Raw genomic sequence first — 8,931 nt, forward strand, 5'->3', positions numbered from 1 at the left:
TCCTCTAATTCATCAACATGCCTGTCCTCTCTAACTCCAAAAGGCATCCTGTATAGGACCACTTCTCACCAACTGCATGGTGACCAGCCTGGTCCATGCCACCCACATCAGTTGACTGGATGCCTTCAACAGCCTACTACTCCCTGATTCTGTTCTTGCTCCCTGAAACTCAAATCCAGTTACTCCTTTCCCTGACTTAAAATACTTCAAGGAAAATATTTCCATTCCAACCAGAATAAAATACAAACTCCTCCAGTGACTCTCCAGGCCCTAGATAATCAGACCTTTACCTACCTCTTCCTCTGGCCTATTTTGCCCTCAAACCCAGTAATCCCAGGGCCTTTGCACATGTTAATCTTTTTTTCTTTCTTTTTTTTTTAGGAAAGCTCGTTGTCATTCCTTTTCCCTTCTCCATCTTTTCAAAACCTTTTCTGACTCTTTATTATCATCTAGGTCATTAGACCCTCAGAGAGGCCCTTGCGGACCAAACCAAAGAACACTCAATTTCATTGTATCAAATTATCTAGCTTATCATCTTCATCTCTCTTGTTGAAACCCCAGATTATCTTATCTATTGTTTTCATGCTTATTTTCTGTGTTCCACTGAATACAAGCTTCATGAGGCCTGTTTCCTTTTCCACCACTAGGGATCCAGAACCCAAGACAGTCCCAGGCACACAGTGGCTGTTTGACCATCACCATTTGTTGGCAGATTGACCCATAATCTCCTTAATCAGCAGAGCACCCCATGTTCTAGCATTTATGTTATTGTTATAATGCAAGTTAGAACATCTGATATTCGTCGAGGGCTACTTGCCAGGCACTCTGCTCAGTGTCTTTCTCCTATTATCTCATGCCGTTCTTCCAATTAATGTACAGAGCCTATGAGCAACTACTGTTTTTTATTCCCATTTCACAGATGAGGAAGGTGAGGCACAGAGCGGCTAAGCTGCTTGCCTAATTGCATACCTGGCCCTTGGCAGGCCCTGGTCACTGACCTGGATCTGATTCCAAATCCATGACTGCGGGCAATGCTGGGGCTACTGCTGCCACATTACAGGGGTTGACATTTGTGTTTCTAAGTGTAAGGTGTACAGTGGCCCAATAGCTTCATGACCAGGCTCACCTCTGACTGTGGCTTCTGATTTGAGCAGGGGCTTCACTACCTTATGTGCACATTACTTGGAATATTACTTAATTTGGTAAAAAAAAAACTATAGCACAGGGAACTACATTTAATATCCTGTGATAAACAGTAATGGAAAAGAATATGAAAAAGAATATATATTTATACATATATATAAATTAATTACTTTGCTATACAGCAGAAATTAACACAACACTGTAAATCAAATATACTAAAATAAAATAAATTTTTAAAAAACTCTTATTCTCACCAGGAACAGCTAGGTCTGTGTTTCACTTCACATAAAACACAGTTCTACCCTGTCTATCATTCATGAAGTAAACATTGTAAAGCGCTGACAACAGTGCTGGCCCATAATAAGCACTTTATAATTTTTTGTTAAGTAAATAGCTGTATGCAGCTGAAGGGCTTTGTCCTTGATTTCAGGGGTAAGCAAAATCACTGACTGTGTTGTCCTTCTTTCCTGCTCAGGCAGTGATTACAGGTGACATACCTGCATGATATTAAGTAACATTCCCTCCCTTGCAGTCAATTTTAACACTCCTCCAATATCTGTAATCAGTCAATCCTAAAGGAAATCAACCCTGAATATTCATTGAAAGGACTGATGCTGAAGCCGAAGTTCCAATACTTTGGCCATCTGATGCGAAGAGCTGACTCGTTGGAAAAGACCCTGATGCTGGGAAAGATTGAAGGCAGGCAGAAAGGGGATGACAGAGGACGAGATGATTGGATGGCATCACCAACTCCATGGACATGAGTTTGAGCAACGTCTGGGAGATGGTGAAGGACAGGGAAGGCTGTCGTGCTGCAGTCCATGGGGTCACAAAGAGTCGGACACGACTGAACAACATCTGCTAAGCTCCCTCGTTTAGCAGAGAGAGTTCTCAGTGACTAACCCAAGGCCCAAAGCCTTTGGCAGGAGAAAGGATCTCTCAGGAATGTAAGAGCCTCGCCATGCAGAAGGTTGCGGACTCAGTATTTGCATGCGAAAAACAATACCTTTGTGTCTATTTAAATCCTGAGGTTTTTATTATTATGGTAAACTCTGCTTTAACGCAAGGGATACTGCCTTTTCATTATAGTAGTCACTTCGACTCTTTTTTTCAAAAGGAATTGACGTTAAAAACTAGTTTAAAACACACAGTGACCAAATGAGCCAGCAATGCCATTCCGAGGTGTTTACCCCAGAGAAGTGAAAGCCTATGTTACATGCAAATGTTCTTAGCAGTAATTGTTTGTAACAGCCTCCAGTTGAAAAGATCCCAAATGTCCATCAACATGTAAACAGATAAAGGACCTGTGGTCACTCCATACAATGGAGAACTACTCAGTAATAAAAAGGAACAAGATATCAAGGCACACAACAGCACGATGAGTTTCAACAGCATTGTGTTAAGTGAGAGAAATCAGAAACAAAAAGACTGTCCTCTCTGTGGTTCCATTTCTAGGATCTTCTCAAAAACAGGCAAAGTGTTGCAACAGTAAACCAGTTTGGAGTCCTGGAGAAAGGAGGCAAGTGAAGGGACCTTGAGGATGATGGGAAGTGTCTGTATCTTGATCTAGAGATAGTTCCATGACAATAGAAATATATCGAAACTCCTGGGAATAGACACTTTTAAGTATGTGCATTTTATTGTATATAAAACATTCCTCACTTAAGTGAATTAGGAGTATAAAGGAAAAAGAGGCAAATAATACAATAGGTATTGTATGAAAAGGTCAAACTTGCAAAGGTGACCAAGGGTTAGAAATTCCTGGAGCTCTACCACCGCAAGCAAGAGATCTATTATTACTTTTTGTTCTTCTCCTGTCACTAGAACATTCATTAGTCATCTTGGTCACCGAATGCAATTGTAATTTTAACTCTGTCAATCTTTTCTTTTCTGGATTCAGATTTCATACCTTGCTTAAGACACAGTAAAGGACATCCTCACCCTAAGATTATAAATACTATGGTATTATTCTCTGCCGTTCTAGAAGCTTCAGTCGTCTCGGACTCTTTGCAACCCTATGGATTGCAGCCCACCAAACTTCTCTGTCCATGGGATTTTCCAGGCAAGAATACCAGAGTGGATTGCCAGGCCCTCCTCCAGGGGATCTACCCAACCCAGGGATCGAATCTGCATTGTCTCTTATGTCTCCTTGCCTTGATAGGCAGGTTCTTTACCACTAGGGCCAACTGGGAAGTTGTGTTCCTATAAGTTTTAAAAATATGGCATTAAAATTTTTTTATTTTTAATCATGGTAAAGTGCACCTAGGATAAAAGTTATCATCTTAATCATCTTAAATGTTTAGTTCAGTGGCATTAAGTACCCATTATTGTGAAATCATCCCCACCACCCAGTCATCTCCAGAACACTTTCATCTTCTCAAACTGAAACTCTGTCCTCATTAAACAATAACACCCTGTGCCCCGCTCCTCCCAAACCCTGGCAATATCATGCTACTTTCTGTCTCTATGAACTGGACTATTCTTGGTATCTCATCTAGGTGTGTATCATACAGGATTTGTCCTTTTGTGACTGGCTTATTTCACTTAACAAAATGTTCAAACCATTTTTAAAACCATGATCAATGGTTTTAAATTGATCAATTTGATCAATCTGGAATTTACTTGTGTGTGTATGGTGTAGGTAATGATTTGATTTTCTTCCTCCTAACAAGTGGTTAACTAGTTTTCCCAGCATCATATATGGAAGAGACCATTTTTTTCTTTTCACGATCAGTTAGTAGTCACCTGTACTGGGTCAGGAAGATCCCCTCAAGTAGGAAATGGCAACCCGCTTCAGTATTCTTACCTGGGAAATTCCATGGTCAGAGAAGCCTGGTGGGCTATAGCCCATGGGGTTGCAAAGAATCGGATGTGACGGAGCAACAGAGTCCACATGCCCATAGGTTTAACTGTATTCTATGCAAAATGCCTCAGTTTGCAGGCCCTTTTCTGTTGCTACGGTCTGTTTATTCCTGTGCCCGTTCCACACTGTTGTGACTGCTTCAGCTAAGACCTTACCCACCCCGAGTCCAGGGGCTTATTGAGACTTAATTCCTTCTTGTCAGCCTTTCAGCTGCTCCCAAGGATTTGGGGCACCTGACCATCTCCCGAACACTCTCCCATCTCTCCATTTCCCAAAGGAGCCTGGTGTGCAGGAGTCTTAGTCCGTATATGGGAGAGGAAGCCCCAGGCCCTGCTGGTCAGAGGGCACAGATCCCCACAGACCTGAGCACACCCACCTGCTGCAGGGCTGGGGTCATGAGGTCAGCCACTGCCCTGGTCTCAGAAGGATCTGGTAGGGGGCATAGGTGCCTGGGATGGTTTAGTTTCTTTGCCTGCAGTGGAGCCTGGCCATGACCCAGTTGATCGCCTTGCAGACTTCAGGATGAGGCAAGTCAATCTTGGGTCGCCTCCAAGGACATTTGGTGCTACAAGCAAAACAGAATTCTTTCGAAGTTCATCTCCAGGGGCCACAGAGTGCTCCCTGAATCTCCACAGAGAGAGTGTGACAGTCCTGCTGGGGCTACCTCTCTGAGGTGGTGAGAGGAGACGGAAGGAGCAAAGCCCGTCAGAGCAGGGCTGGTTAGCAGGTACGTGGGCCCACAGACTTTCCTTGACTACCTGCAGGGCTGTGTTACTTGGCTGAGTATCCCACGGGATCCATGCACTTCAGTTTGCTTTCTCAGGGCCAGAGGTATGGGCAGAGAGTGGGAAGCAGGAAGGGCTGATGTTTCCACGAATCTCTTGCTGTCTAATGTCAGATGAGTCAGGTCACACCCACCAACAAGCTCCCTCTAGGTTTCTGGTAGGAGGCAAGAAACTGGGCCAAGGGAGCGGAGATAAGCTTGGAGAGCATCCTTCCCCCCACCCCTGCCTGCCTCTGAGCAGCAGGGAAGCCAGATGGAAAGCCTGGCTGAATATCATAAAGGCCCCTTGGGCACCGTGTGTCACCAGGACACGCAGGACTGGAGGGGATGCTGGGACTGTGGGGTCAGCAGGCCAGTTCTGCCAGGAGTCAGCAGGAAGGCAGACTGACAAAGTCAGCTAGAAGTTCTGTTCTAGAAGCTGTAAGTATTCTCACACCTCCTTCCCAGTTTTCCTGTATCCTCCACTCTCTAAGTGAGTCGAGTCTTAACATGTTACACACACACACACACCCACACCCACACACACTTACACACATGTTTATAAATACCTACAGACAAATGAAAATGAAAACCCCATGATCCAAAATCTATGGGATGCAGCAAAAGCAGTTCTAAGAGGGAAATTTATAGTAATACAAACCTATATCGGGGAACTGGAAAAACTCAAATAATCAACCTAAACTTACACCTTAAAGAGCCAGAAAAAGGAGAATAAACAAAACTCAAAGTTAGTAAAAGGAAAGAAATTATAATCAGAACAGAAATAAATGAAATAGAGACTAAAAAACTAATAGAAAAGATTAGTGAAACTAAAAGCTAGTTCTTTGAAAAGATAAACAAAATGGATATACTTTAACCAGATGCATCATGAAAAAAAGGGAGAAGACTCAAATCAATCAAATCAGAAGTGAAAAAGAAGTGACAACTGATACCACAGAAATAAAAAGGCTCAAGAGAGACAACTACAAGTAACTATATGCCAATAAAATGAACAACCTAGAAGAAATGGATAAATTCTTAGAAAGACACAGTCTCCCAAGGCTGAGCCAGAAAGAAATATTAAATAGAAAAGGTCAACATATTCAAATGATTTTTAATGTAAGTAAATTTAGCATTTTTATAATCAATAATGTCTGTGATACATTAATAATCAATGTCACTCAGAGAACACTTATGTTATGCCAGGCACTGCTGGAAGCACTTTAACTATCCTGACCTAGCCAATATATACTTCCATTTCCCCTCATTTAGCAGATGAGGATGCTGAAGTACAGAATGGTAAATAAAGTCACTTGCCCAAGTTCATGCTAAATAGGCTGCCTCTCAAATCATGGACTAAATATGGGACACACTGATTTTTTTTTTCTCAAAATCACATTATTAAATCCCTAAGAAGCTATACATATGTATGTGTGTGGGTATGTATGTATAGTTGTAGATATATATATGTATATACATTTGTATATATATGATGATGATGTGTGCATGCTCAGTCTTGTCTGACTCTTAGCAACCCCATGGACTATAGCCTGCCAGACTCCTCTGTCCATGGAAATTTTCCAGTCAAGGATACTGGAGTGGGTTGCCATTTCCTACTCCAAGGGATCTTTGTGACCCAGGGATTGAACCCGAGTTTCCTGCAAGTCTCCCATGTTGCAGATGAATTCTTTGACAGACGAATTGCAGATGAATTCAGATGACACCACAGTGTCATCTGGGCTTTTACACACACACACACACACACACAGTAACTCCCTTCCCTGGTGGCTCAGATGGTAAAGAATCCACCTGCAATGTGGGAGATCTGGGTTTGATCCCTGAGTTGGGAAGATTCCCCTGGAGGAGGGCATGGCAACCCACTCCAGTATTCTTGCCTGGAGAACTCCATGGACAGAGGAGCCTGGGGGCTACAGCCCATGGTGTTGCAAAGAGTCGGACATGACTGAGTGACCAAGCACAGCACAGCACAAGGTAACTCCCAACTTGCAGACAAGCCAGGGGGTCTCTGGACCCCAGCCACTCTCTCCATTCTCCTCTTAGTGCCTCTTAGCATCCCCTGAAGATGGAGTGAAAAAGTGAAAGGTGCCCTCAGCGATTTATGCCCATCCTAACTTCCTCTTCCCAGCTCCCATGGGTGCCTGTGAAATGGTGTGAAATATTCCCTTTAAAAGTCTAATTATTTACACTGACAGTATTTACTTTTAACCTCCAGTGCCTGAGTCAATATCATTTTTCCTCCTCTCCTTCGTTCCCTTGACTCAAAAAGCCAGGAGCTTTACGAAACCTGCTGTACTGCATCTCTTTATCCACTCTGTAGCCATTTAAATTTCACCTGCTCCAGGAATTAAATGACAGGCCGTGGAGCTCTAGGAGAAGCCATTGTTCAGGTCTATTCTTTACTTCTGCCTCACACGGTTGTCTGGCTCTTCTCCTGGCTTAGTTGCAGCCTCCAGGGTTCTAGGTGTGTCGCCATAGCACCCCTTGCACATTTTTCTCCTAAGGACTCCTCCCTACCTGTGACCTGAGGCATTGACCTAGCTGATGTGGGAGGGTGGGAATTTTCCCCAGCCTGTGACCACTGGGGAGTTTCTGAACAAACTGTGACTACAGGACCAACCCTCTTATCAGCTCTCCTGATCACTGCCTGGGTGAGTCTTTCAGGCTACGCCTTGCCACGGGGCACCCTGTACCCAGAAGTGAGCTTCCAGGCATGGGATGCTGTTCAACAAACCGATTTGTTCAGTCTTATCTCTAATCAGCTGCCATGGGCAGATGAGAAATGATAGCACCATCTCTGTTTTGCAATCGTGGACACGATCGAAAGGGGAGATAATAAGTCAAGGGAGAGGTATGGGGCAACCTTGAACCAGCTCCCTGGATACCAGGGAGGACATACAACTCATTTTTCTTGTTGAACAATGTGTATCTTCATTCCTCAGCTTGCTGAGCCTCCTGTAATTAACCATGTGAATATCATTCTCTGCAGTGTCATTGCTGGGAGCTGCCCCAGCCCTTCAGGAGCAACGCCCCTCAATTAGCAGCCAACTGGGTGATGAAGATCTGGCTGGCTGGCTGGTTGGTTCTCAGAGTTTCCTCAGATGCCACCCCAGGGCCTTCCTGATTCTGCAAAGCTTCCCTTGGGTCCCTTGCCCTTGGAGAGGAGTGGAGGGAACCTACCGTTTCCCTTCAGGCAGTTCCTCCTACAAAGAAATATGGTCTCAGCAAACTGGTTTGCACTGGCACATGCTCCTCTCTCTCTCTATTTTCCTCCCCAGTAGAGCTCCAAGTCTCACTCTTTGTTTGGCCAGTTCATCAGTGGGCCCCAGAGCTTGATGTTGTGGCCACTCTGCATATTCTTGGCCTGAAATCAACATCAAATGAATAAATGCTGAAGAAGGAATGCACCCAGCTCCCAGCACCCGGGGAATGACAGTGCAATTGACAAGGCGACTTTTCTTTTAAAAATTCATTTTTAATTGAAGGATGGTTGCTTTATGGTATTGGTTTGATTGCTGCCATATATTGACATAAATTAGCCATAAGCGCACATGTCACCCCTCCTTCTTGAGCCTCCCTTCCCCCCTTTCCCACCCCTCCAGGCTGTCACAGAGCCCCCGTTTGAGTTCTCTGAGTCACACAGAAAATTCCCATTGGCTGCCTATTTTACATATGGTAGTGTATGCTTCCATGCTACTCTCTCCATTCATCTCACCTTATCCTTCCTCCCCTGCAAGGCTAACCTCCCCACAGCGGCCTCCTCGCTAGTTCTGGGTCAAGGTACAATCTATAAGCTGGAAGGAAACAGACCAGTTTGATCCCAAGGTGTGGGCACAGCTGTTGCCAAGAGTGGAGAACATGAGGCCATGGGTGCTGCTACCTGTAGATGCCTCCAGGAAGCTCTGTAGGGCACAGTGAATTTAATGCCAATCTACAGAATTGTAGGGGCAGCAGTGTCAGTGGGAGGGGGAGAGGGCACAGCTGTAAAGACTGGGCCATGAGTGAGAGGATGCTCTCTTTAGGGTTATGTCAAAAGTTGAGCCTTCCTACTAGGAAGGAGGGGTGAGGAGTAGATACAAAATAATATGTAGGCATAAAATAATATGTATATATTATAATACTGGAATGGGTAGCCATTCCCTTC

This window comes from Cervus elaphus, chromosome 4 (assembly GCF_910594005.1).
Source record: "Cervus elaphus chromosome 4, mCerEla1.1, whole genome shotgun sequence".
Taxonomy (NCBI): domain Eukaryota; kingdom Metazoa; phylum Chordata; class Mammalia; order Artiodactyla; family Cervidae; genus Cervus; species Cervus elaphus.